Source organism: Fundulus heteroclitus, chromosome 1 (genome assembly GCF_011125445.2).
Source record: "Fundulus heteroclitus isolate FHET01 chromosome 1, MU-UCD_Fhet_4.1, whole genome shotgun sequence".
NCBI lineage: Eukaryota > Metazoa > Chordata > Actinopteri > Cyprinodontiformes > Fundulidae > Fundulus > Fundulus heteroclitus.
In genome coordinates this window covers 24,107,384-24,134,968 of record NC_046361.1, presented here as the reverse complement: position 1 = coordinate 24,134,968, position 27,585 = coordinate 24,107,384, and the positions used below count along the sequence as shown (strand labels likewise).

General features: G+C 39.0%; 1 protein-coding gene across 2 annotated transcripts in view; it reads left to right on the top strand.

The window, feature by feature from the left end:
• The window catches only part of LOC105935874 (ELKS/Rab6-interacting/CAST family member 1), a 230,611-nt gene extending 204,297 nt beyond the window's left edge, over positions 1-26,314 (top strand). Inside the window, exon 20 of one of the 2 annotated variants that reach the window (XM_036138446.1) lies at positions 26,206-26,314. The gene's annotated coding sequence lies outside the window, so the exon portion shown is untranslated. The remainder of the gene's footprint in view (positions 1-26,205) is intronic. The other variant, XM_036138454.1, reaches the window with a different exon arrangement.
• Positions 26,315-27,585: the final 1,271 nt, after the last annotated feature.

Genomic DNA, 27,585 nt, shown 5'->3' with positions numbered 1-27,585 from the left:
ACAGGCCGGTAGTCGTTGAAACAGGTGACTTGAGGTTTCTTCGGCACCGGAATGATGGAGAAAGACTTAAAGCATGCTGGCACTGTGGCTTGGTCCAGCAAGGTGTTAAAATTGTCTGTGAGGACACCAGCCAGCTGACCTGCACACTCCATGAGCACCCGCCCAGGTATGTTGTCAGGATCTGGGGCCTTCCATGGGTTGACTCTCTTCAAAGTCTTCCACACGTCGGCTGTGTCAAGGCAGAGCACTCGGAGGATCATACACCGCTGTGATAATAGCCACAGTGAACTCTCTAGGCAGATAAAAAGGTCTGCCACTAATAATCAGGGTCTCAATGTCCGGAGAGCAAAAGCTTGTGATTATTCTAGCATTCCTATACCAGGTGTTATTGATGTAAACGCAGAGTCCACCTCCTCGGGTCTTACCGCTGAGTTCTTTGTTCCTGTCGGCGCCGAACATAGCTAGCCCCTCCAGACATAACGGCTTGGTCTGGGATTGTTGAGTTGAGCCATGTCTCGTCAGAATCAGAGCGCAACATTCTCTAATCTCCCTCTATGCAGAGAGCTCGAGTTGTAAATGGTCTATTTTGTTGTCCAGTGAGCGGACGTTGGAAAGCCAGATGGACGAGAGCGACGATATGGGTTAGCCTTTAGCTTAGCAGGTAAGCCTTCCTGCTACACCGCTTCCGCATCGCTCTCCACCGGCGTGAGCTGCTCGTCGATCCCACCGCCTCATAGGCCTCCGGGACTGTTCTCCTTAGTACGCCGCAGCCACGTAAACAGTCGAGCGTAGTAGTAGTAAAAGATCCAAAAACACTACATGACCGTAACTCCAACAGGCGCTCGCGGTCAAGTACTGATCAGCTGGGTAGATGAGAGATTTCTAGCGAGTTTGGCGGAATTTTTTATGAAAAATGTCGAGAGTTGGTCAGAGCTGTACGTGCAGCAGCTGCGTCGGGGGGCGCCGCCAGAAGTCCTTTGTTGTCTTGATGTCCTCAAAACCCTTTTTAGCTTTACCATTTTGGCTAATAATTTCTATATCAGATGAGGGTGCCAAGGGCAGTCTAAGTCCATGCAAAAAAAACTATTATATTAGCATGCAGTAGCATGTTTGCTATGTAGTGGAAATAAAATATCCTGAAAAATTTTCGTTGCATTGCAATGTTGATTCCAATTTGCTACATTATCCACCTCTACCTTTGGCAAACTTATTAAAATCTTACATTTTATATTCACAGTTAATAACTCAGCATAACTAGTTTAAAGGAGTACTCAGATGCTAGCTCATATGTACTCGAAACTGGTTGTTTTGACTTTTAAAACTGAATCTAGGGAGTGTATGATGTCTGTTCTTGTCAGGAAAGATGAAGTTATTCAATGGACACATGGTCAAAATAATCACATATATAAAAAATTTATATATGTTTAGATACTTACAGAAGCAATATATATTTATCTACACTGATTTTACCCTTCTGGTCTTTACATTGTGTTTGTAGCCCTAAATTCATGTGTTTCACAAAAATAAAACAAAAAAACAAATTATCTTACTTGTCAAAAGAGCTTGTTCATTTTTAATCTGCCATTTCCAAGTTAGACCTTACGCTCCAGGATTACTTGCAGGCACCATTCAATTAAATTCAATGCAGTTCAAATCAATCTATGAGACGGGTAAAAAGTGTTTTTCCCCCTCCCTGATTTCTTCATTGTTGCCTGTTTGTCACACTTAGGTGTTTCAGAACATCAAATAAATTTTAATATTAGTAAAAAAAAAAAAAACAAGTAGACATGCAGTTTTCAAATGAAGGTTTTTATCGTTAAGAGAAACACAAACCTAATAACTGGCCCTCTAAACCTAATAACTGGTCATTGCAATAACTTGCTATAAGTCTTCTCCACCACTCACTTATCTTTTCAGCATTGCAGCATTTTGTGTTTACTTCTGTTGTCTTTCACTAATATTTAAATGCTTTTTCATACCACTGTAGTTCAGTTTATTTGTAAAGTGCCAATTTACAACACATACCGTCTCAAGGCACTGTACAAAAAAGTAATTTCAACCAAAATGTACAAACAGATTCAAAGTCAAGTACATACGTTACAAATTATCCTAGTTGTCAAAAAATTAAGTTAAGTTCAGTTTACTATTCAAATTGGTCAACTGGATCAAAAGAGTCCAAACAAAGATCAGGTTTTATAGTTACCTTTTGACATTGCCTCACTTACTGACGATTAAGTAATGACATTCAAGAGGATTCAAATTATTTTATTCTTAATAGAATCTATTTTATTTATAAATAATCTCATAACATCATTACTAGAGCTGAAAGAATGAATAGCTCAACAGAGCTATAACTTTCTAAGTTTTGTAACTGTACTAAAAATAAATGCAGGATTATTCTTGTGCTCCTCTATTCATTACATAAAATTTGTAATGAATTTTCTAGTATTGTGCATTAAAGTAAGCAGCTCTGAATTAAACCAGGGTGCCAGCCTCCTGTGATTATTTACCTTCTTTACAAGTTTTCTATATTGTCTAATACAACACGCCAACCTTGCCTGCAAGCTGAATTCTCGCGGTATTTGTGCATTCACAAACTCACCGGACTCCATCTTGTCCCGCAACCACCTCATCCATTCAGGATGGACCCAAAAGGGGTCAGGCCAATCACGTTGCAGTATTATGTTTTAAAAGGTGCATAGCCACGTTATTTAACGTTTTTTATGTATACGTCAGTAGCTCGCTCGGGTTGCATACAAAGTTTTTATGAAATATTACCATATCCTGCTGGTGTATTAGTTGTTATTTTGGTGTTTTATGCTTTGTTTTTGCTCAATTTGTTAGTAATTTAAGCCGTTCATGTTTATTTATGATTTTAAAGGAAGTAAGTACTGTACACAAAAGCGTACATACAGCTACTGAATGTGACACATGTGTAGCAGTTGCTATCACATCTGTTTTGTCACAATCCGCAATGGTCAAAAGTGTCACTATCCAAATAAGTGCACCTTGACCAGCATAACTTGTTGTTTCTCATGTTGTTTTCCCATGGCCCCTGCTGCATTTTCATTTGATACCGTGATTGGCTAAAACTAACCTTTGGTAGGCTGGCACAAGGTGTCACTTTTCCCAATCACCCTGGAAAGTTCTCCTGAATGTTGCTTCTTTCCCTGAACAGATTCAATGGGAGCAGTCCCAGATTGATAATGTGCAGAACGGAGAGTGCTACACATAATCAATCAGGCTCGCCAGGTTAGCAACACGTAATAAGGAACTGACATTATGAACAAGAAAAAAATATTTCTGAAAGGGAAGAAATTAAATTGCTGCCCTCTGCTGTGTTTGTCTGTGATACTGAAGAAATTAAAAAGGGAACAGACTCTTTAAAGGTTCTTACAACATTGTCTGATAATGATCTCCTTCAATGGCATTTTCTTTCAGGTGTTTAGTACCTAGTTAAAATACACTGAAATGTTATTAAAAATGTTCAGACATGGTAAGGTTATGAAAAAATGCTGCCATTTGTTCACACTTAATGCCATTTGTCAGCACAAGGTCCAGAGTGTATAGACAAAAGGGTTGCATATGTTTTGAGTAACACTAATTGAGTCAAAAGAAAGGATTAAACACTACATTTAGACTATCCCTTTCAGTATCAACATGAATGTTAAAATCCCCCAATATAATGACCTAATCACTATTTAACACTAGATAAGATAACAAATCTGAGAAATTCATTTAAAAATTGAGAGTAACGGCCTGGTGGATGATCCCAAACAACAAATAAAAACTGTTTGCCATTTGAGGAAAAGTAAGGGTTAATTATTCAAAAGAGTTTTAGCTTTTTATTGGTCTGGGATTAATCGATAATTCTGTCAAAAATATGGTGTAAACTTAAGTTATTTTTATTTTAAAGGGATGATTGGCTTTAATCTTTTCATCTTCATTTTCCACAGTGACACTGAGTTCAAAGACACAGGAATTTTTTGCCCAGTATTGCAGCATGCATTTATTTTTCTTTAAGCATGTGCAAACTATTGACACTTCCAAGAACACTGTTCCAGGTGCTAGGACTGTATTTAATGAAGGCAGGGAAATGGCTTCAAAGAGTTGTGATCCAATCTATGCGTGCAGAAGTGTCTATGGAAACTAAAGGCATGCACTTCTATTAGCTGCAGAGAACAAATGAGATTTTGAGCTCACCCCTGTCCAATTTGGCAGTGCACAACTTACTCTTGACTGAGAGACACACATATACTTGATGTAAAACTTGTGCAAGTTAATGCTAAAAATGCATACATCCAATGAAATGACAGTCATATGAACTTATTTTCCAACTTTGGCTGATGTAGCACAAATACATTGAAGGTGGCAAGTGCTAAGCTGTAGAAATTTACATTTAAAAACGAATAAGTAAATAGGGAGAGCAGAAAAATTAAAGCCGAAAGAAAGCTTGTTTCACACATTATATTGACTTGAAAAAGTCTGCTGATTAACAAGTGCAATCCAAATGTAATTACTCATTACAACAAAAGAGTTTCAAATAGTTCTATGGGGGATTTTTTTCTCTACTTTTCAAATGAGAGAATTTTTTTTACCAGGTATAATATTTTTCTAATCAAACCACTGGAATTATTTTTCTTTGTTTTTAAACACAAGAGGATCAAGGGGTGACCTTTGTTCGAAATCCTTCTTGCTTTACGAGTGACCATATGCTTGAGTTTGGAAAGTTAAAGTGTGTGTGTGTGTGTGTGTGTGTGTGTGTGTGTGTGTGTGTGTGTGTGTGTGTGTGTGTGTGTGTGTGTGTGTGTGCGTGTGTGTGTGTGTGTGCACGCGCACTTGTTTTTGGCCACATGCTTGACTGTGTCTCTCTGGTGCCTTTGAGGTGTATTAAGGTGTGTTAGTCTCTTTGATGTTTGGCAAAGGGTTTATAAAAGACTTGGTTTGGAGGCATGAATTTTGCATTGCAGTACATATGTGTCTATGCACGGGAGGGGATGTGGTTCACCTTGCACTGGCCACCTGTAAGCCATCGAGAAAAATTAGCCTCTTTAGGTCTGATAGGATGCAGAGCAGAGAAGGAAGGGGGGTGGTGGGAATGTTATAGGAGGGTTATTGGAGAGGTTGGGGAGTTTTCAAGATATATGTGTGTGTGTGTGTGTGTGTGTGTGTGTGTGTGTGTGTGTGTGTGTGTGTGTGTGTGTGTGTGTGTGTGTGTGTGGTGGAGGGTGGGGGGAGCATGTGTGGCACACATTATGACGGACCACTTTCAAACTGCATTCTGATTTTCCTGTTAGAGGAGAGACAAGCATATAGCATACAATGGAACCATTTGTTTCTCATTTGTCTGCAGTGTGTGCATTTATTTAGCACCGGTATTCCAGTAGTGAGCCCAACATTGCTATGACTCCACTAAACACACAACTTGGACACATTACCCTCAGTAAATAAATAAGCCATTGATACCAGTTGGCGAGAACAATACACACAAATGCTAACTTATGATAGTTGTAAACCACCATGATGCCCCTCTAAGTCTGCTTTTTACCACTATATCCACAGCTCCTATTGGCTGTGGGGCTTGTGACTGGCGAGACTAATGATGTGGTCCTTGTGTTCCTGCTTCCTGTCCTTTGCTGGGGGACTTCCTGTGACAGAGTAATGTGGTCCTGATTACAGTCCACATCTAAGACCCCTAAAGCACAACTCCGCTGATAGGACACACACACACACACACACACACACACACACACACACACACACACATACACACTGGATATAGAATAACCTGCGTCCCCCTTGTCAGATATGTGATATCATTGACCGGGAGCAGTGTAAATACTGAGCATCTGTGTTTACTTCTCTTTTCTCTTCTCTTTAGGTTTCTCTGTCCCCTTCTGTTTTTTTCACATCCCTTGTTCTGTAGCCAGGAGATTGTTTCCCTTGATGAAGGGCTGAGTGGTGTTGTATTATTTTTATTGCTGTGCAACACAGCTCTGGTACTAGATTTCACAGCTGGGTTTTTAAAAAGTATGGTGGTAGTTGTGGGATTTTTGTTTTGTTTTAGACACTAATACATGTCTATCAGCCTTCACACAGAAGTACAATGTTGCTTTGTATGGTAGAAAACAAAAAACAAACCATTTGGAGTAACATATCCAAAGCAATGTAAAATATGTGTTTTTTATTAAGAGTCACATAACAGAAGCTGGTTTAACCTAATAATCGCTTACCGTTGAATGTGTAACTTTATCATATATGTATTGCAAAAACAATGGTCTTATCTTCATTGAGAATCTAACCGTTTAACAGCTCTAGCCAATGGTAAAGCTGTCATTCCTCATCTGTGCTCTGTAAAAAAAAAAGTGTGTATAGTCTCTGTGTGCAGAACCACTCTCCAAGGGGAAATTGTTAGCAAATGGGCTCCAACTGCTGGCCTTTTAGCTTTGCAAACACAACCCTAAGGCCTCCCCCCTGAAAATCCCCTCTTCTCAACTCAACCACACCTCACCCCTCCTCTCCACAAAATTCACCTGCACAGCAGTCCGCTCTTCATCTCCCTCCCTTCCATTCTCGCCTTTTCTATTGCACTCCCACTCACTTAGACATTTCCATAGCTATTCATCATTCCCTCTCCCTCTCTATCTGTGACTCCCTCTTTACACACAGAGGTTCATTCCTGAGTGGGTAAATAGAGTAAATTGAGGTTGACCCCCAGGGTTAGTAGAGGCCGTGCTCTCTTTTCATGTCAAAGCCATCTGAAGGCTGATTGGTTGATTGCAGTGCTCTAAGCTTCCAAAAGGCTCCCTTGTGCTGCTGTAATTGCCCTATCATGCACGCATACACTCACTGACATACTTAACGCTTACACACAACCACGAATATACATGCATGCAGATGTACATGCACATTCTTACAACCACATGACTTAATTGGTGTTAATTGCATAATGACAGAAGTGAATTGGACCAGGGTCAGAGGTGACACAAGTTTGAGTGGAGAGGGGGATGGAGAAAGGATGTTGGGAAGATGTCAGCGTAAACTTGGCAGAACGATTGAATTGCAAATCAGTACGCACAGACACACACACACACACACACACACACACACACACACACGTACGTATGTATATATATATATATATATATATATATATATATATATATATATTAGGACAAATAACTGAAAACTTCTGTGTGCATAACTGTTCACTTCCCCATAAGTCAGATGTTTTTGTGGCAATTGCATCTGCAGATCGTTTTGGATAAGTCTCTATGAGCTCACCACATCTTTCCACTGGATTTTTTGCCCATTCCTAAAGGCAAAAATGTGCTATCTCCTTCATGTTTGATGACTTTTGTTTGCAATTTTAGCAAACAAAAGCAATTTTAACCAGTCTAACCACAGATTCACATTTGGAGTGAAGTCTGGACTTTGACTGGGTCATTCAAACACCTTTAAATGTTTCCCCTTAAACAATGTAAATGCTCCTTTAGCAGTCTGATTTCAGGCATTGTCCCACTGGAAGGTGGACCTCTGTCCCAGTCTCAATTCACAGGCAGAGTGACAGATTTTGCTCTAGAATATCCCTGTATTTAGCAGCAATCATCTTTCCCTCAACTCCAACCATTTTCTAAGTCCATTGTGCTGTAAAACATCCCCACTGCATGACGCTGCCACTACCATGTTCTACAGTGGGGATAGTGATCTTGAGGTGATGAAATGTGTTTGAAATTGGTTTGTGCCAGTTTTCCTTAATTGCCAAAAAAGTTAAGTTTTTGTCTCATCTGAAAAGAGCACAGTCCTCCATATATTTAGGGAGTCGCCCATGTACCTTTTGGTAAACACAAAACATGCCTTCTTAATTTTTAACACTAAATGATGGCTTTTGTCTGGCCACTCTTCTATCAAACCCAGCTTAATTGAGTGTATGGCATGTTGTACTTCTGTGGACAGATCCTTTAGTCTAGAGATCACCAACCTTTTAGAAGTCGAGAGCGACTTCATTGGTACTGTGTCATATGAAGGGCTACCTGTACTGACCTTTGAACTAGAACAATCAGTTAACTTTATGTAATATAAATGTGTTTTCAATGCATTTATCATTTTAAATATATGTAAATACAAGTATGATTAAAAAGCATGAGCAACAGTTTAGATGCAGCTCACTCGATCTTATCTACATGAAGATAGAAGCAACAGTTTGCAAATGCACTCAAGGACAAGATCATAATTTTTGGAGGCATGTCCTGTAATTTGATGAAAGCAAAAATGTAACTGTTAGGCCATTATAGCTGTGTTGCCTAAGATAACCAGCAGAGGTGATGGCATCATATTGTTGGGGTGGTTTGCTGGGTAAGGTCCCAAAATGACCCCAAGAGGAAAGAACATTATGAGGAAGTATTGAAGTAACTTCTTAAGACATCAAAGATGATTTTGAAGCTGTGGTCTTCTAAATGAACAGTGACTTCAAGCATAATGTAAAATGATTTACAAAGTGGGCTGAGAACAACAAAATCAATGTTTTAGATTGGCTTATGCAAAGCCCTGACCTCAGTCCCAAAGAAAATCAGCAGAGCTTAAACAGTGTGCTCAAACAAGAAAGCCTACAAGTCAGTTTGTGGATGGATACCCAAAATGTTTGAACAAAACCATACAAGCTGGACAGCACAGATTCTTTTTCTAACTACCTTATATTTGTGTACAAAAAAGAACCCCAAGTTTTGTGTTTGTTTGAGAGGGTAGTTGAATTCTCTGTACATATAATACAATGATTAAACTCCTCCTAGCCAGCATATGTGGCTGTGTGTATTTTTAGCCATACCAACTCAGTACGTTTGCATTTGACTCCCGGGCCAGCTGAAAGAGGTCCATTGGTGAAAACGTTTAAGTCATCATCATTAGAGAGTTCCTGGTGCAGAGGTATATTTTAGTGAAGGACATAATTGGCAAGTCATAGTGCTGCGTAATCTTCTCATATTCTATGAAAACAGCAAACACATATTGGCCTTAATGGCCTGCTCAAGGTGGGACCTTTCCCTGTTTAACACATAACATCACAGTTTGATCTGGGTCAAAACTTAGCAGGAGATAGGAACAGCTAGGTGTGATCAGAAGAGGTACATGTATATATTTCTGCTTAGTATTTTTTAGTGCCTGTTTAAAATCTCAGTTATTCGAGTCATCGCAACAGCAAACAGGCTTAAATCGAAGGCAACCAGACTTTATATATATTTTTTTATGCTATTTAAGATCACTGCTAACTGCTTTAGACTGATCTCAAAACCAGAACTTTCTCATACGGTAACAGCACTGCCTCCGAGACTACCAGGGAATAATATGAAGTGAAGTGTGTTTGCATGCATGCACTTGTGTGCATGTCTCGATTCTACTGCAATTAAGTGGAAATGCACATACATCTGTGTTTTGTGTGTCCCATTCTGTGCATCCTTCATCTCTGTAGTTGTGGGAGGGAGTGCACAGTGATGGAAGGTATGAATAGAGATGGGACAGTGATGACATAGCCTTATGTTCACCTCCTCTGGATACGACGTACTCAATATTAAATCTATCAATCATGAGGAGACGGCATTGAGTCCCACATACTTCCTATAGCGAGATGTCCACTGTACATGTGGTATGCTCATCACTGTTCTGTTTAGATGGTAATTTTTGTGAAGCCTGAATTCATTTTGTTATACATACACCAAACATGTGTGTGTGTGTTTGTGTGTGTGTTTGTGTGTTTGGTGGGATGAGGCTGTGCTTACCCTCTTCAAGTGGTTTTGCTGTTCAGTGGATAGATGCATGGTTTTCCTCTGGTTTTTTAAATAGACTCCCACCAAAGGCTCATCCAGACTCAAAAACTCTTTTTTTTTCTATTCTCAGTGTGTGTTCAGTCAAACATGAATGTGCATGTGTGTGTGATGTTGATTGTAGTGGCTTTCCATGTGGATGCGTGTCAGCTGTTCTTTGCACTTTATAGAAGCCTTGTCTTTGGGCCAGCCTTTGATCCAGTCAACAGGAGATTCCTACGGTGTGAAGTAGCCCCGGCCAGTTTTCCTCAATGAAAGAGTAGACCTTAACCTCTGTTATTACCCCTTTTTTAAACATCACTCTTTGTCAAAGTCTCTCCGTGCCTTACTTTGCATCTCTGGCTTATTAACTCTTGAGTATTTACTTGTTAGCATGTGCACTTTACAAGACAAATAGAAACAATTTAAATAAAGAAAAAATATATTTAGATCAATCCTAAACAGACTCAAAGACAGTTACATAAATTCAAATCCTATCCTATTAATAATACAGTGAAATCAAATTTAGTTTATTGTGGTGGTTGGTATAAGTTGGTATTAAGTGACTAACTTTGTAGCTATATTGCCTCCTGAGAAAGCATGTGGCAACAGTGGCAGTCAATTACATTGCGTTTATTATAACTTCTGAACAACATATAACTGTTAACTCTAACATACAAGTCATATTAAACGTGCATAGTTTCTTTGTTTTTTAAAGAAATACCTGACTCACCATTGAATTTATATCTTTCTCCTTCTGACTATGTTCTCATTAGATGAAGAGCCAGACTGATGCTGGCATTTTTGTGGGTCTGTTTTATATGACTTATTGTTAATTCTGCTCATAATATATGTCAATGTGGTGAAAGAAATATTACTTTCCTGCTTCATAAACTTTGTGCTTGTCACTTAGTTTGTTTGGAACATTGTAAAATTCAGTGACTAGTGTCTGGATGCAGAAGCCTGGACATTTCATGCATGAGGACCTGGCTACTTCTGTTTTCTTTGGAATAGGGAAGAAGCCCAAGGCAGCAACAGCTGCTTGTTAAGAAGAGTAATAATTAGAGATGTTTTAATGCAGATTTTCCAAAGGTTTCCAATAATGAAAGACAAAGAATAATCTGTAAAAACGTGAGTTGCATTTTTGAGAAATGAAGCATCTGCATAGTTTGTAAATAATATAACAACAAAGTCACTAGGGTGGCAACACTGGCTGTCATAGAATAATCGAGTGCAGTGCTCAGTGCACCCAATCCAGTCTCTAGTTCGGTGTGAAAGTCCCAGTAAAGAGTAAAAACGGTATCTTGTATATATATATATATATATATATATATATATATATATTTTATGTTAAATGAAAGGCTGAATAAATCGACTAAAACTTAGATTTATTGATTAAAAGTCTGACTATATTGAATAGTTGAAATAGATGGGCACTGCCTCAATATTTAATAAGTAAAGTGGATGATTATATTAACTGAGAGTCTATGTTTATGCAGAAATATTGCTGAAGTTAATACTGTGTTTGTTTAGGTGTTAAGTTGGCTATTTTAATTACAGATTCTACTTTTCTGGTATGTTAATGCACGTGTGGAAAACTGAAAGACCATAAATGAGAAAGGAGTTGTAATTGGTCAGTTCCGCATGGGGATCTCTTCAGGATATTCTTCTAATGACAAATAATAATATTTGTATAGTAATGAATAGTCACAAATGTAAAACTGCCAAAATAAAAGAACATGTTCCACAACATGGTGCAGAAGATCAGACATAAAAAAATATGCTGTTACTATTCATGAAATTAAATGTTATTGAAAAAACCCTAACATCAAAAAAATTAAACTGGTTAAAAGTAACATATATCGGTGTACTACATCTCACATAATTGAATATTGTGAAAAAGTAAAAAGTATTTAGTTAAAATTTCACTTCATCTGTAATGAATCCATGTGTGAGATCCACTTGTGATTCAAATGAGTGACAAAAATATTGAACTTCTCAACATTCAGGTTTTTTTAAATGTGCCTGTCGATGTTCAACGCTGGTAGAGGCGCAAACTAGAGACTTGCTCTATAAATAATTCTCACATATAAAGCCCTTAATAATCAAGCTCCATCATGTATCACAGATCTGATTACCCTGTATGTTCATAACAGAGCACTTCGCTCTCAGACTGCAGGTCTGCTGGTGGTTCCCAGAGTCTCTAAAAGTAGAATGGGAGGCAGATCCTTTAGCTATCAGGCTCCTCTCCTGTGGAACCAACTCCCAGTTTTGGTCTGTGAGGCAGACACCCTGTCTACTTTTAAGACTAGGCTTAAAACTTTCCTTTTTGACAAAGCTTATAGTTAGAGTGGCTTAGGTTACCCTGAGCTATCTCTGTAGTTATGCTGCTATAGGCTTAGGCTGCAGGAGGACATCAGGTTCTATTTATCTCACTCTTCTGAGTTCTCCTAATGTTCTCCAGTTAGCATTGTTGTCATTTCAACTTCTATGTTCTTTGTCTTTTTTTTTTTCTTCACAGCAGGCACACCTGGTCTGGCGTTCTGTTAGCTGTGACATTATCCAGGGAGGCAAATCATCCACTATAACCATATAACATAGAAAGGATCAATGTGTGCTTCCGTCCTTTTTGTGTCTTTGCTCTGTCTTCTCTAATCCCCAGTCGGTCAAGGCAGATGACCGTTCACACTGAGCCTGGTTCTGCTGGAGGTTTTCCTCCCTGTTAAAGGGTAGTTTTCCTCTGTACTGTTGCTTCATGCAATTGGCGCTATATAAATTAAAACTGAATTTAATTTAATTAATGAAATACATTTGGGTTTGTCCTAAAGACGAACCAGACTAGTTTAATATATTAAATATGCTGCGATGTAATATTACACTTTGTGCCGATATTGTAGAAATATGGAAAGAGAAGATGGAGGCAGAAACAAATAGCACTGACATATTTTTTTTTTTCAAACAAGGAATTTGTTAGGACCCCCGGTCACCCTTACCACCATGCCCAAAAATGGTACCAGTAGATGTTATCTTCACAAGTTTCATTCAATACCTCGGTCTTCTAGCAGCAAAAATGACACTTACTTGGACTTACTCATGTCACTCTGCTCCCAGCTATACCCTCTGTAACACACTTTAGTTTGCGGTAAATTTACCAAGATTTAACTAATAAAGTTAAAATTGATGCTAGGAGATAGGTTGTCTGTATAACTGTTAGCCCTCCAGTATTTACTCTTTGCTATTTACAATCGTTCTCTGATAGATAAGCAAACCTTTACTAAAAGGTAAGTGGTGTCTATGGCACCACCATAGACAGCTAAAGGGTATCCTTACTATAATCATGTGTTAGCCTCTAGAAACAATATGAGCAATTGGGCCAGAAAATGTGGGAGGGAATTGTATTAAAAGTTTTCTCCTTAAAAATTTTAAAGACTCAGCATTCAGAACTACATTAAACCATCATTGTGCAAAGAGGAATTTAAGTTGCTGTTAAGCTTCACCAACTGCAGGATACAAACTGTCTGTAAAATAATGTGGAATCCATTCCTTACTAAAAAAAAACAATGGGAAAATGCCTATTAAAGGGTATTTCTGATTATTCAATCTTAATTGACTGATATCTTCTGGTAAACATTGCTTACAATGCTGCATGGTGTGTGTGTGTATTTTCTTCTCTCACATCATTTCCTGTGGAACCACTACATCAGCCAGCATAAACAGGAGGAATGACTGTGGGCAGTTAAATTAATTTAGTTGTTAATAAGGGCATGCTTGTGCTGTTTTAAGATGGGTTTTAGAAGAATGCAGAAGAATCCCTTTAGGTCTCAATGTCCAACTGCTTTAATATCAACCATATTTGTTGTATTTTTTTAGCCCCAAGTGTTTGAGTCTAAGAGTAATGAAAACCATAATTGATCCAAAACTAGCAACTCACATTTCAGTTTTTTGTTGATTTTTTTAGTTTTTTATGTTTGCCATTTTGCCTTTCTTTTTAAACAGAAATGTTATTTTTGGGTATGCTTTGCTAAAATTCCTGTTCCCTGGACTCCAGGTTGCAATTATTTTCCAAGGCTGGTAACCTTATGTTATATCATAGGAGACCAAATCCACTATACGATGTGAAATGCATGTCCAGCAACTCTTCGGATTAAACTTTCTTTTAACTCGGTAAGCAGAGTTGGGCAGCTGTCACCCATTATTATGGCAAAGTGGAAGAGAGATGTCAGGTATGCCAGCTAAACAGAACCACTCAGACATGTGGAGTAATGTGAGTGACGTTCGAAAGTCACAGTCTGTGACCTGGGAAAGCTCCTACTAAACATCAGCACATGACCTTGCTTGGGAGGCCTAAAGCTGATGCTTTTCCCAGCACCGCCCAGACTAAATGGAGTTCACACAAAATCCTGTGCAAACACACACATGGCAACATTTCATACAGCACATTTTATGAGTTACTGGAAGTCTGCACATACTTCACTGACACACTTTTCTGCAGGTCATCAAGTGTGACCTGTCAGCATCTCTCTCCCACTCCTCTTGTTATTTCCTTTCTAATGTGAAATATATATTTTTTTCTCCTCTGGATATCAATACGATGTTTGGAATAGCATGTCATACGTTTGTTTTGGTTATCTGCGTTAAAGGAGCCAGGACTGAAAGGAGATCCCTAACCTAAGAGGCGATCAATATTTCCACATCAGAAACTTCCATAAACACGGCAAAGACAAGTTTACATACATTACAGTACGTGCTCCACTCTATATCATTTTTGGCTATCATAACAAAGACATATGCGCTGAGCCAGTGCATCAGAACCTGATGCTGTAATCCCACAGCTAGACAGTAAATGTTAAGCATGAGCCCTTGCACTGTCAGTGTGGATGTCTCTATCAGCGCTTATTTAATGCGTATAGGGTGTTTGGAGCAGTAAATATTACAGGACTATGAGTCGTTTTGTCAGAACCAATGAGCAATATTTACTTTCTCCCCGCAGGCAGAGCCAAAGCTGTCACATTGAACGATGCTTATTTATGATCCTCAGCATCTCCCTTTAGATTTCACAGGCAGAGCTTTTAATATCTTCGCAGAGTGTTCCAAGGGTTTGTTAAAGGTTCAAGATAACTCTGAACAGAGAATCAAGGATTTCACTTAAGGATAAAAATTTATGTTTACAGCACTTTGGAGGGTTTTTATAGTTCAGAGAATCACTTAGAATTGCAAGTAGCTCTAATAATTTAACTTTTGCTGGGATTAATATTTTGTCAGGTACCGCTGTTGCCTGTTTTTTTTCCCAATTTTTTCTCGTACGGTCTTTCGCATTTCTTTTCCCTTTACTTTTTCGTACCACTAGTCTTTCTGTCGGACTTGTCGGACAATGTTTGCAGAAACAGAAAAATGGGAGGTACGTAGACATTTCTGAAACTATTGCATGTAGTGGATTACAATTCTAAAAGTTTAAAATATTGCTGTTACACTAGAATTAATTCCCTCCTTCATACGGGCAAAAGTAGAACTCTGTGTTTTAAAATCTGTTTCAGATAAAGTTAACAGATAGTATGACCTGAAAAGGAGTTTGAAACTAACTTATGAGCGTAACCAACCAGACAACAGTTGTGTATGTTTGAAATGATGGAAGAATATCATGTTCACTCAAGCTATGCAACAATCTTTAATAAATACAAGATGCCTGGCCATATACTAGTTGTTTTTCTGAAAATATTTTATTTGTCTTTTGTTTGTATTTCTGTACTTACATAAAAAAAGAAAAATGTTGAGGTTTAATTTTAAAATTGCCCATGAGGTTATCCTTTCATGGTAATTATGACCAAACGTTTTACTGTCAGATTAGATGTGCAAATTGCATTTTTTGCTTATTAGAACCTATCTAAATGTGGAGTTTTCATTTCCCCTTCTTTGCATTATCTTTCTCTAACCACCTTGAGGGAGCATAAAAAGTAAGCATCCGGGATATTCAAATAATAAAGTTATCAAGATTGCAGTTTAAAAACCTTAGTGCAAAGGAATTCTCATATGCAACATTGAATGTTATTATTTTCAAGTCTGATGCATTCATGCATTACAGTATGTGTCAACACTATATTTCACCAGAAAAATATTCACCCTGATAGATGTCTTAATGCAGTTTATGTGGTTTCCGCAATGTTTAAAAAGCCTCAAGTTTAAGCTTTACAGTTTCAGACCGTAAAACATTTTAACATGATTTTGATTTCCCAAACTAGGTCTTTATTTACTTTTAGTTACATCTTAATTTTGCGCATTCATTCTTTGCTATTTTCATAAATTTTTCATTAATTCATTACCTGCTCCTTTGCTATGGAAAGACATGTTAAGAAGGGTTTATCTGAAAACAGGGATTTCAATAGGATTTGCAATAATTGCTAACATAATTTTTGGATAGATATATTATAATTTATAGAAAACAATGTTCAGAAAAATAACTTAAAGCCTACTCCTAAATATTACCAGGAGTTATTTTATTTGAATGTCAAATGAAAAAGTCTTTTAAATCCAACATTTATTTTAAGTTATTTTAATGAGCCAAATGTCTATTTGCTAGATACAAATCTACTTCTAATCGAAGTCTATTTGAGAAATGATAAGAATTACCAAATTTAAAGGAAACTGGCAATTTTTTGTAGGTATTCTATCACCCTTTATTCTTGCAAAGTGACTCAGAGGTCATACCGATGGAGAGCTTTCTAGTAGACCACCAGGCATTGTGAAAGCCTCCCTCTTTATCCCCAGTGTATATCCTATATGTCTCATGTCCTAGGGCTATACTGACCTCAAGAGCACCAGACAGACACAGCCGACAACATGATTGGTCCGCCCTGAGACTGGACTTACCCAGCATTAAACACCATGGTGGAGTGCCGCCTGAACAAAAGCGCTCACTTCACTAAAGAACAACCTCTTCAGTCTGTCTTCTCCATTTTTTATGACACATTTACATTAATCAATAAACAATAGCACTATCACTAGTGAGGGAAAACAGGCACATTCATGCTAAAAAGAAATTACGAAACTAAACAAGATGCATAAATGTGCGCCAAGAACGGGCATATGCTTCACTGTTTGATGACCAAACACAAACTGTAGCTGACTGGGTGTAACTCTGTCTGAACTTGTTCACCCGAAATACCTGGAGCTCCTGAATAGACAGTATTATCAGATTTTCTTGGCACAGCTGTTTCACACATCAAGTCTTATCCACGCATCAACAAAATAAGCAAGGTGAGACAAATGAAAATAACACAATATTTGATTGATTTGAAGTAATCCTACATACATGTTAAACTCTGCCAAACCAAAAAACGAATAGGTTAATGTACGTTTATACTTTAAACTTAGTGTAAGTTTATACTCCTTACTATTTTGAAGCATGCTCATATACATTTGCACAAATGCAGATTTAAAATTCCATTTGAACAATTGTCAGAAACCTTGGTATATGTCTTTTTTTTCCCACATTTGTGTCCTAGTTAGTGTCATGGAGAGGCAATAAGAAGAGAAACTGGGCTGAACAGTGGGCAATAAAGAACAGATGGAGAAACAGTGAGTCTGTGGGCAGTTAAAGAGAGGAAGCAACTAGTTGGGTCAGGAGTGAAAACTAATGGGTCAGTGGAGTTGCTGTCATCTTGAGAAGACATCAGGAGGAGGGTGAAGAGTTAACTGCTCCCAAGAAAAGTGACAGAGCCACTGCAGCTGTGGGAATTGCAGAATTTTTATGTAGACACACATGGCAAAGACAACACTAAAAGGTAGAAAACAAACATTTTCAAATTATTTTTTTTTCTTTAATGTTGTCTGATGTTTTTTTCTCTCTTTTTTTAGTTCAACACACAAGAAGGCATATGTATTTCATTATGAATTTGTTTCTGTAAACATAACGGCAGTGAATGCACTTCAGGGTAGCAGGTCAAACCATCAAAGCAATCGGAATGCCACCATGCACCGATAATCGCCCCCCCCCCCTCACCTCCACCCCCCCACTCAAAGTTTTCCCCTCCTTCCCGTCATACCCACATATGAGTGCGCCACAACTCAACTTGCATCCATTTTTTTCTGCAAATGGGGGCAAGAGGCTGTTACCGTGTCAGTCGGCGTTGGCCTTTTATCGAACCATCAGGCTACCCTCAGATTCTCTTTCCAGATGGAGGTGAGATACGGCTTCAGAGGCCTGGACTCCCGCAAACTCTGAGAGCATGGAGGCCTCTCCTGATCTCCTACCTGATGGTGATGCTTTAATGTGGGCTCAGGTTTCCCTTGCCCCCCCCACACCCACTCCCCCACTCCACCCCCGTCCGGCAGGGCTTGCACTGCTTTCAAGACGCAGGCGTGTTTGGGCCTCTTAATGCAAGGCCCTGGTTGTGATAGGCCGCCACTGCTCTATGTCAAGGTTAAGCTCCAGGTCAAGGTGTTGTTATGGAGCAAAACCTCACTGTACTCGCTATTCAAAGCAGGTACAATGCTAATGTTGTGTTTAAAACATCGACATGAAAGCAGTTGGCACACAGCAGAGCTCATAACATTTTCCAAGGGAGCCAATGCAGAACAAAAAAAAAAAAACATGTCAATCACACATTCTCTTTCTATCCCTTATAAATCAATCTAGTAAAAAAAAAATAGCTTGCAACACTAAGAATGAGATTACAGAGGGAGGATTTTTTTTTATTCTTCCTTTCATTAGCAGGTGCAGTTTATTTTAGCAGCAGAGTTGATGCTATGTATGTGTGGTAAAACTTTGCTGTAAATCTGGATATTATTGTTTTAAAACAAAGCATAAATGATTCAGGAGTTCCTATTTTAAAAATATATTTTAGCCAACGGCATCTTGTTAATAGAGGGCACAAGGGTGCCACCCCCATCTAAACTGCAGAGAATAAGTATAGACAGTAAACATAAATGACATAGTAAAAGGTGATTATCAAATATTTTCTCTCATAAAATGTCTTTCTTTTGATTTTCCAGCATTCCCACTCCAATTTGGGTTATTTGTTTTGTGTAGACCTAAGTACATATTTTTCAATTGCAGTGGACATTGGTGCCCTGTAGACATTCTTAAACTTTAGGCTTCCATGTGACTTCATGTTGGTCTCTAATTGATTAAATAAATGTTCTCCTCTGAATGCATCTCTCTACCATTTACCAGTTAGTGCTTGTGTCATTCTTATTCCAGTCTGATTAATTCATGGTGCCTGTCAATCAAAGTCACGCCACAATCAGCTTAGATCAATGTCATTTAAAAATACAAATGCTGACTGAAGAGTCAGACAACAATGACAAGACAGGAAAGAATGATGCAGCAGCGGAAAATCAGATAATTTATTTACAAATTAAGAATTTCATAACGCTATTGGAGGAAAAAAAAGTGGATAAAAGAATTCGGACCAGACAGGCAAATGACTGGACAAATTTTAGTTGAAGTAGATTTAATTGCTGAGCTGTAATCTCCTAACTCTGATGCCCCCCCACAACTAAAAAAGAAGTATATCCTAGAGCACATAGATGCTTACATTTACTCTGAGATTTCTAAAACGCTGCCAACATTTCCAAATCCAAGATGATCCATAATAGGGAGAGGTTGAAAGCTCAAGAGGATTAAACAGACCAAACTTTGCTGTACTCTGTTCGCCCTTCTTTTTATCTGCTGAAAATCTCGCTCTCTCGCAGTCTGAGTGAGGAGATCTCAACATGTATTTGTTTCTCACATCTCTGTGCTCTGGCTTTGTTTTAAACATCTTACATTTAAACTTACTGATAATAGCTAATTTTGAGGCTTCTTTATGCAGGCCTGTCACCAGTCAAGGACAACCAAACCAAAAAATGGGCCAAGTCCAGTCCCAGACTAATTAATCACTCAGTATCCAGTTTGATAGTGTCACGGAGCATCTTGATGTCTTGGAATTTCCGTGTCTGTGAATTTCAAGATTCAGAATACTTCACAGGGTTTTTATGCAAGAATACAAACACAGTCATGCAGCTGTGCATGTTTATATGTGGGAAAAGGTGCTTGAAAATGTCAAAATAACCTCCACATAAGGAGAAGGTGCCACTGATTCCACCCCTATCACTTGTATACTGACACACCTTGGCTAGAATCAGGGAGCTAACCACCATTCCACACAGTCCATCATTCCTCAAAGGATTAGGGACACAAAAAGGCAGACAGGCGGAGGGAAAAGTTGGAGCGGGGAGTTGTTCTGCTATTTCCTCCAACAAACACAACCTTTACTATTATTAGTAAAGTAAAATTAAAAGGGTACTTATTATGCAGAATTTTGTACTTTCATTTGGGTCTCTACTCCTTTTAGAAACAGTCCATGCGCTTAAAAAAAAAAAAAAAAAAAAACATCCAGCTATTTTTTGGCAACAAGTAAATGTTTTGCTGGTGTCTGAAAAACGACCCATTCCAAAAACCTCCCCATTATCACTTTACAATGGCCGGGCATTGCCCTTCACCTAGCAATTTAAGCCGAGTCCAGACCCTCACCTAGGAACCCAGGCGGAGCTCCGCCCACTTTATCAGCTAGTTTCATTGCTGCATGTGCTGTAAATTGGCTGTTTGGCATGAACAAGATTTGTTATTTGGCACAAGCAGGGTTTACCCCACTGTATTATGGGTTTAGGGTTAGGGTTGGTGGGCCAACAGGCTTTACTCTTCCTCCGCCAGGGTAAGCATAGTTTATTTATTTGAAATACTTTTTTTTTAAATACCAGTTATACCAGACAGACAATAACAAAATGCTGAACGGTGCTATATACTAAGCTAACAGTACAACAGAGATGTTTGAGAGCAACATAAAAAGCTCAGTAAAGCTCCTGTATCTGCGACAGTGTCGTATTGAAACTCCCGGACAATAGAACCTAACACTAGCTGGTATTAGCATGACGGAAATGGACAGCGCAAAGACTGGGCATTGTTGATTTGAGCTCCCCCTTCCAGTTGCACAGTGCTGCACCACGCAGCGCTCCTGAGCGCCCCCCCCCCCTGCCAAGCTTGGCCAGTTTTCTGGGGGAATCCCTGAGAAGCTAATGCAAAAGAGTTTGAGGGTGTGCCTAAAAGTGACAGGATGCTAACATGCTCAATCTGATAGTAGCTGAAAATAGGCGGAACGGATGTGAAATCTCATTGTTTGAGAATAATTTTGTGCAAATACTGTAATGAGCATGTTTTGTATAACCAACAGACTTATCCATACATGTTTAAAAGGAAGCATAAAAGGCCTTTAAAATTACTGCTGTTTTTTTTTTCCTTCATGTCCATCCAGAATACAGTTTGAAGTGGCATAGGGAGGTAATGAAGCACTGTTTAAGCAGGGTGAAGAAGCAGCATAAGTAAAACATACACAATGTCCAATGTCGCCGAAAAATGCATTATACCTCCTGATGGGAGTTTAATAACATTGATACACAATTTTTTTTTTTCCACCAACAACAGTTAACTCCGCCTAGTGGTGTTCTTAATTAACACATTTCTGGTTACACTCAGGAATGGACTGTTGTGAGGGAAACAATACACTAGATACTGTTTATCTGCACTGACTCACTCTTCTGAAGGATTGCTGGAGAAAAGAAGATCAACACTCAAGTATAATTTGGAGTATGACTCGGCAACGGCCACAAACTGTGGTGATGATGTTTTGTCTCATGGCACTGCTAGTGAGTAGTTATGGATAGTGTTAGTAGGTCTCCTCAGGAAACTATTTAAAACTGGCATCTGGGAATCTTCCTCACACTTTCTTTAACCAAGCCAGTGTTTATTCAGACGAAGGAAATTATGTAGTTCGGCCATAAGGAATTGTTTTCTTTCGCTCTTTAGCCTGTGCCCTGCCTTTACCCCTCTGTCTGTCTCCTTGCACAGGCTCCGTCTCTGTCCAAGTCTGATGACAGCAGGAGATGGTTCCCATTTAACCTAAGCCACACCCTTGCTCACCTCTGTCATTAATTGCCATCAGTGGAAGAAAGCGCACGCTTGTCGTGCCGATCCGTTTTAGTTGTTGAAGAGCAGCTTTGTTGAAGTTCAAAGGGAGAATTTGAGAGGTAGATTTACGGGTGCACATGGAGGCTCTGTGTGTGTGTGTGTGTGTGTGTGTGTGTGTTGGGTAGAAGGGGGTTGCGTCAAGCAGAGTTGGGCTTGTGTGCTGGGAGATGGGTTCAGGGGTACACACAGGCAGTATCGGTGGGGAAGGAATGGGGAGGTGTGGACCTGGCATTATGCTCTCTAATTCCAGTCGGCCTGGAGGCCTGGAGCGCTAAGAAGGGCCTCACTGTTGCTCTCTGGATCAGCCAGGTATTGCTTACATAAAAAGCAAGTGAAAACAGCTGTAGGGATAATTAGCTTGATTCTCCATTACATGCCATGAGGGCCAATAACTAAAAAATGGAGTTTTGTTTGGGTTAGGGCTGCAGCCTCAACCAGGAGGAAGTTGTAAAAGTCAGGCGGAGAAAAGAAAGAGGAGGAAAATGAATAAAAATTGCAGGGTGATAGAATGAGCTCTTGAAGTAATTGTTGCAGAGAAGATATTTTGGGTTTCTGGGACAGCTTGATGTGCAGGTTAGACTTTTAGAATTACTGAATAAACACAGGCCCCAAGATTTATTTTAACTTACAATTTTGACCAGTGACTTGAAATCCAACAAACCTTTTGGTTTACATGTGTTGCTACATACATCTTTAAGAATGATGTGTTGTCATTAATTAATCAAATGCACAAACAGAACTGTAGTTTGCTGGGTGACTACTTTTGCTATTCACTTTGACCTAACTTCTTCTTTGACCTTTCTTTCTAAGTCTAAATTGAGGATCTTCCTGTAAACTGGATATGTCCTCTGGTCTTTATAAAAAAAAATAAGGAATATTTGCACAGATTAGTGAGAAAGATAGCTCACTTTTTTGGGCTGCTGTTGCTCTCTTTCACAGTACTTCACCCTCATTTTTTTCATCTCTTCATTCCATCAACTGGTTTGTTTAAGAGTTCTTCACGTAGCAGAGAAAGCAAAGGAGAGGCCATAATCTTTGTAGTTGTAATTGAATTTACTGTGTTTCTCTTTTTGTATCTGTGGGATTTGAGGAACACTAAAACACAAGGTAATTTCAAACAAAGATGGGATCAACTCAGCATTGGTGGTCCCCAAATGAAACACTGATTCATTTAACACGCAGTTTCTGTTAGTGCCATTTGAAGGTAAGAAGGGTTTAAACAACTCACATCAAGACTTTTTGATTTTGTTTCATTTTTCGTGACATATACAAAATCTATGTTAACATTGATGGGTGAGCTGGGGTGAGTGGTGGAGGGTGGGGGATTCACCAACAACCAATCAATGTTAAGATGCCAGAGTTTCACTTTTGATTTGACAAGAAAAAAGTACTATAAATATTGCTTATTCTGCCATTAATAAAAATTTGGATCAGTTCCGGAATAATTTGATGTCACGTCTCATCTTCCTGCTGTTTGGTTTCACATCCCATGTTATGTTATGTTAAGTAAGTCATTGCATTATGTAAATCTATGAAAATGTCCACTAAAACCATAAACGGCATTTCTAACACACGTGTTAAACTTGTGTTGTTTTAAAGTTGGCAGGTGGTGTGCGGTTGGTAGCAACCAAAGTTCCACAGGTGTGAAAAAGAGTAAATGCTGGATGTTGATGAGAACAGCATTAATACATTACGTTAGGGCATCGGTTTACAGTGATGGACATTTTTTTAAAGACCTGTGCAGTTAGACATAAGTTCTGAATACAGCAGCGAGTAGATGAAACATTGACAAAAAAGAGATGTTTTTAGTGGTGCAATGACCTGGCTTCACCCTGGTTCTAGACTTGTGGAAAACCAAGCTGGTCCTTTTACACTGTCAGTTTATGCAGCACCAGCAGGTTAAGCACTGGAAATACATTGGTGGAAAGGCGTCCTTTATTTTAATCAACAAAAGAAACATTCTAGATACATCCATCATTTATTTGTCCCTAAACACAAGCTCAACAGTTGTTAATATGAGAAAGTGTTCACCTTTTCTGATCCCACCATCAAGCATGATGGACTCGAAGGAGAAGGGAGGAAGACGAGGGTTACATGGGGAGGAGACAGGATTGGCTGATGGGAGGTGCAGGCAGAGGGGGAAATTGCATTTTGCCTTGTAACATGCTTGTTCTCCAACAGCAATGTTTCTCACTGTATTAATACCATAAGTAAAAATGCAACCGCTGACACAAACGTCTACTCTGCAAAAACGAAACTAAAAATAAATAAAATTTTCTTAAAATTACTGTATCTGTCCTTGGTTTGAGCAGGTAAATAAGATGATCTGCCAATAGAATAAGCTTTTTGCACTTAGGAACAATTCATCTCCATCATCGCATTTCAAGTGCAGGATGTCTATTTATCTTAATTTAGGGGTCGGAAAACTCAGTCTATTGGCAGATGATCTTATTTGCCTGCTCGACTCAAGGACAGAAACACTATTTTTAAGAACATTTTGCTTATTTTTAGATCCATTTTTGCAGTGTACTTGGTTTTATTTCTTACAGACAACCAACAATTATGCGCACTGCTGCTAAAATAAAAATATTTGTAATAAATTATTGTAGAAAATGTTTTCTATAACATTCATTAAGGGTTCATGTTATTTGTTGCCTGCTTGCAGCCAACTGACCAGTGCTGCATTATGCTATGCTTCATACAACCCAAAGAAAATTCTGACCACTTTCTCTGGCATCTCTTTAAAAGGTCTTTAATATCTATGAGTGGCATGGCAGGAAATTTAAGCGGTTTTGAAACAGTGACTTTGAAACCCCAGTATACCTTGATACAGGTGAGCAGTCCATGCCTGCTCAACATTGACGGTTATAATGTTTAGATTAATTCAAGTTGTTTCAAACATAGTTAAGTCACATCACCTGGCAGGAGTTTACACTTCACACCTTAACAAAAAAGAACCGATTCTTAAAATATACTCATTGTGCTCCTCAGATCATGTAGCCGCCTTCCTTCGTGCTGCCTTTAACAGCCGATGATGCAGAAAATTGTGGATTGTGACCTTTTGGCTACAAAGGCCTTAAGCACTCTCTGTCATCCGAGAAGACTGAATTTTCCATGTTGTGCTTTCGGCTTTCCCAGCTGACATAAAATGCTTTGCTTTGTCATGTGTGCCTCCATGCCCGCATAATCAAGCTCAGAAATGACGCGCCTAACTTCTCAAAACCCAAAATTTCATATGATTTTAACACTCTGTCACAACATGCTGACATGTAAAATAATCACACGCCGCTAAGCGTACACATGCGAATGACCGCATGGCAACACACTTCCTCATAAACAACACGAGCGCAGGCGTCACATGTGTGTTTGTGTAGTGAATGCATCTGTTGTGCGGAGGTAGTGAGGTGCTGACAGAGAAGAAAGAGGAGCGGCCTTCAAACACATCCACAGGCAGGTTGTGCTCTCTATTATGGCCTGCCAGGGGTCACATTTGTTGATTCTTGGGCCCCCGAATCATTAATTTAAGTGCAGTCGACGGCAACGAAACCCGAGAATGGTCAGCACCATACATAAGCAAATTCTCACACACACACACAGCTGGTGACACATACATGCATGAAGAGTGCACGTGCACACACACACACACACACACACACACATATACGAACACTTATACGATGCATAACAAATGATGGCACTTTAATTGCTACAACTGTTTATTTACCTCTACGTGTAATGGATGATCCCTCTTTGCATAGCAGCCAATCAGAGTGAGGCAGGAAGAGATTCGACACATTCCTTATAATTTGAAAGAACAACAATAGACATTTTAGCAATCTTGTTTTACACATCTTTATGTCTGTTTTATAGTTTTATCTGCACATAATTCTTGCTCTTGGCAAACAAAGTTCACTTTAGTTCTTTTACAATACCCACTGTGAATGACTGATGATAGCATCTTCGGTGATTGGTAGTTATTTTGGGGCCTGTTTGCTCAGCCAATGAGGCGCCCCTAGCGAACTATACATACATCATTGTTTCACAGCCCTCAGGAAAGAAGTGACTTGTTGCTGACTGCTGCACAGTCTGAATAACAGACACATTCCAATAGTCTTTCCCTCTTCTTTATTAATGAGCATTTGGTGTTTGGACTGTTACCACATGCATTTAGAGAACTCTCCTGGAGCTCTGTAGACTCATCAGACATCTATGAATGGGGTGGGGGTGGGGGTGGGGTTGGGGCGATGGTCTATAGCAAAGGGAAGACTGTCCACACCAAACCAGTCATATAAAGTCCATTTATCCAAACCAAGCAAAGTAAATAATTGATGAAACTAATTTCTGTTTTTGCATTTTTCACATTCCACCTCTTACTAATTCCTTTTTTTTTCTCAATGTCTCTTTCAACAGCTACAATTGGAATCAAGAGAAACATAAGCTTCAGCACCAGGACCAGCCCCCATTATAAAAATACAAAAGTTCATGAGATTTGGCTGTTCAATACTTTATATATATATATATATATATATATATATATATATATATATATATATATATATATATATATATATATATATGATATTTATCCACTGATAAAAGTCACATTCCCGGACAAGCGCAGTGGCCTGATGGGGACCCGAGCTCCTTGTGGATAAACCTCCCTCACCGCAGCGCGACTTTGGCAAGCTTGCTCCTGCCTTCAGTTCCTGGACTGTTTTCAATAGACTGGGAGCTGGATTCATTATGCAGTGCTGTTGTGCTGCAGAGGCCTGACTTCACATTAACGAGGAGTCACAACAGTGCTGATGACTACAAGCAAAATTAAGCTGAACCAGATGAACAAGCCGCAAACCCATACCTGTTCAGGTTTATGTTTGCAGGAATGTGTTTACTTCTGCAGCTAAATATCGGACCTTTGTAAATATCACAACATGGACCTCAAAATCAACTACTCACCAGAACCTCCTCAATGTACCGTGCCAAAGGAATTGCCCCAGTTCGCTGGGATAAGACGGAACTGCAACTGATTCAACCTTTATCAAAGACTTAATGGTGCCCAGTTTACTTAACTATCTTTAGTATCTTGCAAAAGTAGTCATACCCATAGAATTTTTAACATTTTAGCCCACCTACAGCCGAAAACATAAAGGTGTTTAATCGGGACTTTATGGACTGATAAAAAAAGCGCATGATTCTAAGGTTTTTTTTTTTTGTTTTTTTTGTAGGTCCACCTTTTGTTGAAATTACAATTGCAAGGCTTTTGGGTTATTTCTCTGAGTTCCACCTCGGTCAGATTGGATTGAAAGTATCTATGACATCGAATTTCAAGTCTTGCCACAGTTTCTCAACTGGATTAAGGTCTGGTCCTTCAACGGGTCATTCTAACACACAACGAGGATTCGATCTAAATCAGAGGTGTCCAACTCCAGTCCTCGAAAGCCAGTGTCCTGCAGGTTTTAGATGCCTCCCTGCTTCAACACGGCGGATTCAAATGCTGCCATCCTCATGGTTCACCATGCAGGAAGTGTGCTCAGCATGATATGCAGTGTTAGTTTTCTGCCACTCAGAGCACTATGCATTCAGGCTACGAAATGCAGTTTCGGTGGCATTTGACTACAGCAAATGACACCCTATTAGCTGTCCTCTACATGGCTTGGTCCTTAACATAAAAGCCCCATGAAATCACACAGAGGTGTGAGTTTGTAACATGATGAAGTGTATAAAAAGTTCAAAGGATAGAAAATAACTGTACGGGGTACTGCATAATAAATTTGCTGCACAGACATTAAA